The sequence below is a fragment of the Ambystoma mexicanum genome, chromosome 3p (genome assembly GCF_040938575.1).
Source record: "Ambystoma mexicanum isolate Mex_15411 chromosome 3p, UKY_AmexF1_1, whole genome shotgun sequence".
NCBI lineage: Eukaryota > Metazoa > Chordata > Amphibia > Caudata > Ambystomatidae > Ambystoma > Ambystoma mexicanum.
This window is the reverse complement of record NC_090925.1, coordinates 1,058,296,864-1,058,307,432: the sequence shown is the minus strand read 5'-3', so window position 1 is coordinate 1,058,307,432 and position 10,569 is coordinate 1,058,296,864. Positions and strand designations below refer to the sequence as shown.

The 10,569-nt window shown below is 43.9% G+C and overlaps 1 long non-coding RNA gene across 1 annotated transcript; it reads left to right on the top strand.

The window, feature by feature from the left end:
• The first annotated feature begins 2,958 nt into the window (after positions 1-2,958).
• Positions 2,959-3,873, top strand: LOC138579727 (uncharacterized). The gene is made up of 3 exons (XR_011304124.1): positions 2,959-3,107; positions 3,290-3,404; positions 3,711-3,873. It is a non-coding gene; the product is annotated as an uncharacterized lncRNA (long non-coding RNA).
• Positions 3,874-10,569: the final 6,696 nt, after the last annotated feature.

Here is a 10,569-nt window from a genome sequence, read left to right as displayed (position 1 = left end):
AAAGGCTGGCACATTTCAATTGGGGTGATATGAAAAAGCAAGAAACAAAATGGCTGTGGTGGGCTAGAGTGGAACACATTGCAGGAAAGTGGTGAGGGGAGCACAAATGGAAAAGAGAATGCATACATGGCATACGACATATCCAACAAAGGCAAAAGTCTAAAATAAAGTTTAAAACAAAAGAAAGAATATGCATGCCTGTGCTGGCCTTACCAGCCGATACAGCCACCTCGGCGTCCTCCATCGGCTCACTCTTCAGGCCTTCTTCTACCTCACCCATCTGCTCTATCGTCTTCCTATCCTCTTTCAACTTCCCGCTTCTACCTCCTTCGCCTCCTTTAAGTCTTCTACTTAATTACTCTGCTCTACCTCCTCCAATTACTACTATCACTTCCACCTCCACACCCCGCTCGCTTCCCTATACCTCCCTACTTTCCACCAGCACCTGCCCTCTCTACTTCCTTGTCTATTTCTCACACCTCTTATCCACCCTCTCCATGTTTGGCTGCAGGGATGGTCGCATCATACTCAGGTGACTGGTCCCCCACCATGGTGGTCTGATCCTTTAGGTCCAAGGAAAGGGAGGAAGCTCCTTTGGTGAGGATTGTATCATGGTATAAAGGCCATGATGGGGCAAGGGGAGGAGTTGGAGTCATGTCACTCTGTTGGAGGGCAATTCTGTGGCCAATGTTGTACCCAACACCTAGATAAGGGCTGCCACCAATGGGGAGAGCAAGTACATCATTGGCCTGTGCTGGACACCGATTCAGGATCCTGATATGGTATAGCCCATTGCTGATGTCCTGGTGATGAGCACTGAACGCTGGCTGCAGCCGGAGTGTGTACTCCAAGTGTGGTTATACCAGTGATTCCAGAATTCCTGCCATCTTGGGGGCATCTGACATCTGTTTCCACACATTCATCAGTGTGGATTGCACCTAAGAGTAGCATCCAATCTTTCCATCTGCTATAGAAGATATATTCATCAGAAAATGCCACTGGCATTGTGCATTGCAAGTGTTGCCATTATAGCCTACACCACCATGAACCAGTGCAGAACAATGCCTATAGTATTATTGGCCAACAACTTGAGAGAGCCAGCGAAGCACCCATGTCCAGATGGAAGAAAATGTGAGTCACACATGAAACACACCTTCAAATGAACATTGACATGTGCACATATTGACCATGCTGCATCACATCACAAGACGGGTCAGACATACAGCACGTGATTGGTGCACTCACCTCCGGATATATGAGTGACCGGTCAAGCTGTTATGATTGGCTGTAATTAAAGGAGGTGGATAAACCCACACTCAGCATTTTCTGTCATTGTTCTGAGGAGCTCTTCCGCAGACAAGATGGTAAGTAATGGCGAAAGTCATGGCGACAAGTGATGTAACATGAAGAGTAACTCTCTGGGCGTGGGATGGGGGTCCTTAGCAGTTCACTTCATTTCAACTTCATGGCCGAGCAAAATTAAGTCATTGCGATCCAAAACCACAGAGTGGACACAATTCAAAATATTTTGTATAAAACGGGAGCATAAAAAAACGATACACCACCACTAAACTTATTTCATTGTAAATACCTATACGCTGCCTAGCTGTATTGGCCAACAGAAAACTAGATCCAGTTTGGCACACATGCCTGGCACATCCATGTGCTGACCCGCTGTCTCGTGTACACAAGATTTCAAAGCAGACACCACATGGAATCCGATGAGCCTTCCATCCTGCTGTAAACACTGCAACCAGTAGGAGCACAAGGAAGGTGGTGTCCTCACTGGCGAGCAAGTTTCCTGAACACATGCAGGGAAAGCTGCAATGGAGTATCCACCAGGGGACCTGGCCTTCCTGTCCCCAGGATAAGGGCATTTTTCATCTCAGGATCTCCCTCCATCGGCAATGAAGGTAAATAATCACATTCTGGAAAGGCCTATGAGAAAATAAAGTTGGACCAATGGAGTGGGGACCAGGATCAGCCATGTAAGTACAAATTGCACCTTGAACCAGCGAATCACTGCAGGCCCTATGCATCATTGCCTGAGGATGTCAAGACATTCCCTGATCCGAAGTGTCGTCCATTCTGCTTGCGTTTTCCAGTTAACCTGCTAAGGCCGGATAGATGGGGTAGAACTAGAGGCTTGTCGCCTGATAAATGGTTCTGCTGATGTTGTGGCGAAAAGATCCTTGAAGTCCCTAAAACATTGGGTGATATCCTGTCCTGCACTCTCCGGGGAAAGGGTTCATTATTTTGGAAGGTTTGTGACTCAGATGACTACATTGATTTCTGAAGGGTTTTGGAGTGAACTGTTCGGGGGGAGTGAGGGTTATCTTTCACTAACTCTTGTTCATATACGATTTTAAAAAAAATATATTTATGTTGGGTTAGAGGAAAATGTTTATTTATAGTTTTATAGCATAAAATCCTGGAAAAACATAGGAAGAATATGGTTATGTATGATTTTGTTAATTTTACTGTATTGTTGAATATTGTGTTAAAGGTTTATAATCTAATGACACAATAATATAAATATTATAATATACTATTAAAAATTAATAAAAAATAGGCAATGGTGACACTTCCTTTACGGCTCCTGGGAATGGTGCAATATTCTTTGAAGCCCAGTTTGCAAAGGATGTCTCAAAACAACGGCAATCCAACCAGGAATCATTATCCAGAGTGAACCCATCTTCAATGCCCTGCCTATATACTCTAGCGCAGGGATTAGTACATAGAGGCCGGAGAGTCACTGGGTTGGCTACAGAGGCAGCATTTATTTCATACTGCATTGCAGGCAGGGGGAGGCCAGAAAGCTGTTGGAGAAATGTATTTTCATTGGGGTCCAGATTACTAGCCCCTTGCAAAACCCCACAATTTGTCCCTACACAGAGTTCCTGAACAGGCTTTTGCCGAATTCCCTAATAAATGCGAGAATTCCCCCAGCAAAAGCTTTTTTTTCTTAGCTGACGCTTTCCGTCTCTTTATATTTCTATACAGAATACCACAGATTGGTCTACAATTACTTTGCTGGGCACGCCAGGAGTATTTTGCCAGTGGAGTTTCCATTTCTTTCACTTCCTCCCATTCTTTCACCTTAACAGGTAAGCCATTTAATTGCACATGGCTGTTTACCCGTACCCACTATTTAATGCATGATGTACACTTTCCTAGGGACACCCACGTTTTCAGTTTCTAACCAGTGCACAATCTTGAGAAAGCTTGTTTTTTATCACATACGTAGGCACTCTGTTGTTTGAGCCCCGTTTCTAATTTTCTTCCTTAGGCGCTAGGCACTCAGGAGGTGATCACCCTCTTTCACCGGCTGGTGTGAAGGATTGGAACATATGAGCTCACCATTTTTTAGTGGAGACATATACTTCACCCTCTCTACGTTTAAGGTATGCCGACTTGAAATTGTTTGAAATTAGTAAATGGAGTTTGGCTTTATTTAAAGGGCAACCTAGAGCTTCAATTTATTTATCTTGGTACATATAGTGGGCATTATCTGGTACACTGGCTGCAGTAGAGGCCTCCATTCTCAGGGTAACTCGGATTAGCATTTTAAGAATATCTCTGAACTGTACTCAGCATGGTATATCTTTTTTATGAAAGATTTATTATGATTGCTATGTCTAAACTTAATACACCTTTGCATAGGCATTGTGTCTATTGAAACAGTCTCTACTTTTGTTTATGTTTTTCAGTTTAATCTACTTGGCTCAAGAAGAAGGGATGTGTATCCCGAAACGCGTCAGCCATTACTGAATTGTATACCTGGATTATCATTGCTTGCTTACTTACTTCATGTTATTTTGTTGACAGCTAGTTTGGCTTTTTCACTTTAAGTTTTAATGGTGAACTAATTGTGACTACAATTAAAACCTCTTTTGGTTCTTTTACTAAACAATCGAATGATTAGCTTTATTACTTATTCAACCTGTATATCATTGTATAACCATAGCCAGCATAACGAAATTTGGTGAACCATCTTTTGATGGATTTGTGACAGAGTGCAGGGGACGGGAGGGCTCCTACCTTTGGATCCTCGCTTTTGTTTCTACATAAATGTTGTAGTGATCCTGTGCCAGGATCACGATTCCTCCACCGCACCTTAAAATTATCTAGATTACCACACATTACTAAGGAAATTAACTTCTTGTCATAAAAAATTAGGGAGTGCTTCTACTGATCCCCCTCGTTTTCACAATTCCCCCAGCAACCTCTCCCTCAAGTAACAGCAGCTTTATTTATTTGTTGGATCAGAGATGAAGTTCACATAAACCACAGTCCTAAATAATGAACTGTCGAAAGTAGTTCAAGGGGCTTCCCGTGGCGCTGCCTTGTCCGCCTTCGGCGACTGCCATTCCCATTTAGCCTTACTTTAGGCTTAAAGCTATCAATGATGAGGAGTTTCTCCTGACAGGAGGTAGCGAGGGCCAGTGACGGGGAATCGGAGGCCCTCTCTGTCCTGGCAAGTAGAGAAGCAGCATCAGCACACAACAGTAACGGCACCGCTCAACCATTGAGTACAGGGACATCTGCATTCAAAGGCCTAAGAGGAGTGTGTAAATCCTTTCACAACATCTCAAAAAGGATGGCTGACTGAGCTACGAGCCTGGATGTTGTCTCACTGCCAGGGCCATAAGTAGCTGCACTCAATTATCCCTGCAAATTCCACAAAAAAGTTAAAATAACTTGGCTGGTCGGTTCCTGCTTCCTGCACCCGTAAAAGACTATCACCAAGCACACAGAATCACCAAGAACAAACCTGACCTTTTCATGTTCACAGATTTTTCTACCAGGCTGGCCAATAAGGCAATAATAGGGTAATGCCACCCGAAGTGCCAGTCAATGATTCTAGCATGGGCCAGGTTTTTTGGGCCAGAAGGGGCTACTTTTTTTGGCAGTGTGGGCCTGTTTCAGAAGTTACGACACTAGTTTTAACCAATTTTGTTAAGCAAATATGCCTTCTAATTCATACGGTATTGCACCATATTTTACCCAAAACAGCCCCTTGGGTAGCAGTCAAACAGTCTGCTCTGAAAATGTACAAATTGTAATGTGTCATTGTGGGCCACTTTTTCATTGGTGCCGGAGCTGACTTTATGCCCCAGTCGGACCCTGTTTTCTTCTGTTAGCGAAAACCTAATGTCTAGGTTCAAATGCCTTGCCATAAACTGCCTGGTCATCCGCAACAATTCTGTATTACTTTCGCATTGGTTAAATAATAACCTCTCAGTGATTACAGAGGGATTAAAGTAGACTTGCAAGGTTCTCATGAGGACATAGCTCACTTGAGTGCTCATCATATGCGTGTGTGTGTTTTTGGATCACTCGTCATGTGGGCTTGTGTTAGTCATGCTGACCCATCGTCTGTCCATCACATGCCCCACACATGCCCCCCCCTCTGCATTAGTGTCATGCCAAAGCTCTCTCATGTTCACCTCTGATGGTCACATTCTCCCTACACTTCATGCCTTCTTCATATTATGATGAATGGGGACATGCGTGTCAGTCTCACTGTTTGTTTGCAATAGCTAATGGGTTTTCACCAAGGGGACACGCATGACTCCACTGTGTTCTTGTTTGATGGGTTGGCCTAGCTATATATCAGGGTTCTGACTTTTGGGTCCAGAATGACAGCAATGCAGAAATTATCCTATGCTCAGTGATCGCCAAGAATGTCTGGTGCGACTGCGAACATGCATGCATTGGCTGTAGTTCCCAGTGGAGCACGTTTCTGTCATTGAAAGATGCTTCTAGGCGGTCACTGAGGACCGAGGTTGCATGGCTGCCATATGCTGGTTGGCATATGCATATCATTTCAAGGACAGAGGAGGAGGGTTTCCTGTAACAGGCGGCCATTTTTCAGAAGAACATGGTCTCCACGATGGATGGCTTGAGTGAGCTCAGGGAATCCAAGAATGCCTTGCGTGCGGACAATGGGCTTCATGTTCAGACCACACATGGCAAAATGCAGCAAGAAATGCAGACCATGTGGAATGATTGTTCCCATGTAGGCAAAGATTGCCTATTGTTATCGGTGACTTGGTTTCATGGGCCACAGCCAGACCTCAAACTCACACTGAACTCCACTCCTTCTAAATCTACAGCGCTCAACCAGGTCTGGATGATGTGGTATGGCAAGGCCTTCCATATAGCGTGGTTCCACCACAGAGTGGCGACTGTCATTCTTCCACCACTGGCCGCCTGTCTTTTTCTCCTCCCACACCGGGCCCTTCCAACTGATCAACTGTGAACATAAACACCCGCCCCCTTCCAATGTGTGGGCCTGCGCCAGAGCTTGTGCATTAATTGAGTGGCATCTAGCTGTGCCCTGTGTGAAAACTGTGCAGTTGCAATGCAAACAGCACACACACATTTTCACCCTGGTGGCCCGAAAACAGCCTTTTTACGTTCGTGAATGGGGCACACTTAGCTCAGTTGTACTTTGTGTCTTTTTTCTGGCCCAGTGAAGTAGTCCCTTCAGGTCAATGTGTTTCGTTGGCAAATTCTCTCACAGAGCAAGAAAGGATTATAGGGTCTTCATAAAACATTGTCATTTTCAATCAATGTGAGACATGATTTAATGTCACCTTTACCAGTTACTGGACTCCACCTATGGGGGGAATGGTCTTTCTCGGCCGAGCCTCTTTCATTGCCACAATGCGCTAACAAAGAGGGGTCCCACTGGAAGACAGCTGACATCTTCAAGCAAATCTCATCCCTGACCTGGAGCCACTCCCTCTCTCAACGAGCGGAAAATCAATGCGTCTGCTGAACACCACAGGTGAGTAATTGGATGCGCCAAGACAGGAACCTAAATGATGGATGCATCACTTTGATGTCGGCAAAGAATGGCCAACCTATCTGTGTTAAAACAAGAAAGCGCCAAGGCATCACATTATGGACAGATTGCCCCTGGCCGATTATTGGTTCAATGAGAAAGTGAAATACTTATTATGAAAGTATGCATTTAAGTCTCAGCCGGGCACTCATGTGTGTTTGTAATTATATAGAAAATATGTGGTAATGTTTGCAATAATTAAGAATGTGAAATGGGACATTTTAATTTGACTTCCGATTTGTTCTGGACTGGAACCCTGGCCTGTGAAGAGAACCCCTCACAGGCATGACATTGTATTGTATGTGCGTGAGTTGTATGCCTCAAAGTACCTCCAAAGCACCAGAAAACTGTACAATAAAGGGATTGGAAAATAATTAACACCATTATAGAAAATTCCAGTGATGGAAAATTCCACTGGTTGATGTAGTCTGCAGGAATCATCGGAAAAGCGGTTCTGACCAGCCAAAAGAGATACACTGTTTACCTTCTGAGAGTGCACTATATAGGAACACTTTATACCATTGTGATGAGGCTGCTGCCACAATCTATCCATGCCAGTAATGGTCAGTGTAAATCTAATGCATGAGGCTGTTTCCACAATCTATCTATGACAGTAATGGTCAGTGTAAATTGCATGTGTGAGGCTGCAGATATAGCCTATCTATGCCAGTAATGGTTAGTGTAAATCGCATGCAAGAGGCTGTTTCCACAATCTATCCATGCCAGTAATGGTCAGTGTAAATCACATGCATGAGGCTGTTTCCACAATCTATCCATGCCAGTAATGGTCAGTATAATTTGCATGCATGAGATCTATCCATGCCAGTAATGGTCAGTGTAAATCACATGCATGAGGCTGTTTCCACTATCTATCCATGCCAGTAATGGTCAGTGTAAATCGCATGCATGAGGCTGCTGCCACAATCTATCCATGCCAGTAATGGTCAGTCTAAATTTAATGCATGAGGTTGTTTCCACAATCTATCTATGCCAGTAATGGTCAGTGTAAATTGCATGCGTGAGGCTGCAGATATAGCCTATCTGTGCCAGAAATGGTCAGTGTAAATCGCATGCAAGAGGCTGTTTCCACAATCTATCCATGCCAGTAATGGTCAGTGTAAATCACATGCATGAGGCTGTTTCCACAATCTATCCATGCCAGTAATGGTCAGTGTAAATTGCATGCATGAGATCTATCCATGCCAGTAATGGTCAGCGTAAATCACATGCATGAGGATGTTTCCACAATCTATCCATGCCAGTAATGGTCAGTGTAAATCGCATGCATGAGGCTGCTGCCACAATCTATCCATGCCAGTAATGGTCAGTGTAAATCTAATGCATGAGGTTGTTTCCACAATCTATCTATGCCAGTAATGGTCAGTTAAATTGCATGCGTGAGGCTGCAGATATAGCCTATCTATGCCAGTGATGGTCAGTGTAGATCGCATGCAAGAGGCTGTTTCCACAATCTATCCATGCCAGTAATGGTCAGTGTAAATTGCATGCATGAGATCTATCCATGCCAGTAATGGTCAGTGTAAATCGCATGCATGAGGCTGTTTCCACAATCTATGCATGCCAGTAATGGTCAGTGTAAATCGCATGCATGAGGCTGTTGCCACAATCTATCCATGCCAGTAATGGTCAGTGTAAATCTCATGCATGAGGTTGTTTCCACAATCTATCTATGCCAGTAATGGTCAGTGTAAATTGCATGCGTGAGGTTGCAGATATAGCCTATCTACGCCAGTAATGGTCAGTGTAAATCGCATGCAAGAGGCTGTTTCCACAATCTATCCATGCCAGTAATGGTCAGTGTAAATCACATGCATGAGGCTGTTTCCACAATCTATCCATGCCAGTAATGGTCAGTGTAAATTGCATGCATGAGATCTATCCATGCCAGTAATGGTCAGTGTAAATCACATGCATGAGGCTGTTTCCACAATCTATCCATGCCAGTAATGGTCAGCGTAAATCGCATGCATGAGGTTGTTTCCAGCATCTATCTATGCCAGTAATGGTCAGTGTAAATTGCATGCATGAGGCTGCAGATATAGCCTATCTATGCCAGTAATGGTCAGTGTAAATCGCATGCAAGAGGCTGTTTCCACAATCTATCCATGCCAGTAATGGTCAGTGTAAATCACATGCATGAGGCTGTTTCCACAATCTATCCATGCCAGTAATGGTCAGTGTAAATCGCATGCATGAGGCTGTTGCCACAATCTATCCATGCCAGTAATGGTCAGTGTAAATCTAATGCATGAGGTTGTTTCCACAATCTATCCATGCCAGTAATGGTCAGTCTAAATTTAATGCATGAGGTTGTTTCCACAATCTATCTATGCCAGTAATGGTCAGTGTAAATTGCATGCGTGAGGCTGCAGATATAGCCTATCTGTGCCAGAAATGGTCAGTGTAAATCGCATGCAAGAGGCTGTTTCCACAATCTATCCATGCCAGTAATGGTCAGTGTAAATCACATGCATGAGGCTGTTTCCACAATCTATCCATGCCAGTAATGGTCAGTGTAAATTGCATGCATGAGATCTATCCATGCCAGTAATGGTCAGCGTAAATCACATGCATGAGGCTGTTTCCACAATCTATCCATGCCAGTAATGGTCAGTGTAAATCTAATGCATGAGGTTGTTTCCACAATCTATCTATGCCAGTAATGGTCAGTGTAAATTGCATGCGTGAGGCTGCAGATATAGCCTATCTATGCCAGTGATGGTCAGTGTAGATCGCATGCAAGAGGCTGTTTCCACAATCTATCCATGCCAGTAATGGTCAGTGTAAATTGCATGCATGAGATCTATCCATGCCAGTAATGGTCAGTGTAAATCATATACATGAGGCTGTTTCCACAATCTATGCATGCCAGTAATGGTCAGTGTAAATCGCATGCATGAGGCTGTTGCCACAATCTATCCATGCCAGTAATGGTCAGTGTAAATCTCATGCATGAGGTTGTTTCCACAATCTATCTATGCCAGTAATGGTCAGTGTAAATTGCATGCGTGAAGTTGCAGATATAGCCTATCTATGCCAGTAATGGTCAGTGTAAATCGCATGCAAGAGGCTGTTTCCACAATCTATCCATGCCAGTAATGGTCAGTGTAAATCACATGCATGAGGCTGTTTCCACAATCTATCCATGCCAGTAATGGTCAGTGTAAATTGCATGCATGAGATCTATCCATGCCAGTAATGGTCAGTGTAAATCACATGCATGAGGCTGTTTCCACAATCTATCCATGCCAGTAATGGTCAGTGTAAATCGCATGCATGAGGTTGTTTCCAGCATCTATCTATGCCAGTAATGGTCAGTGTAAATTGCATGCGTGAGGCTGCAGATATAGCCTATCTATGCCAGTAATGGTCAGTGTAAATCGCATGCAAGAGGCTGTTTCCACAATCTATCCATGCCAGTAATGGTCAGTGTAAATCACATGCATGAGGCTGTTTCCACAATCTATCCATGCCAGTAATGGTCAGTGTAAATCGCATGCATGAGGCTGTTGCCACAATCTATCCATGCCAGTAATGGTCAGTGTAAATCTAATGCATGAGATTGTTTCCACAATCTATCTATGCCAGTAATGGTCAGTGTAAATTGCATGCGTGAGGTTACAGATATAGCCTATCTATGCCAGTAATGGTCAGTGGAAATCGCATGCAAGAGGCTGCTTCCACAATCTATCCAT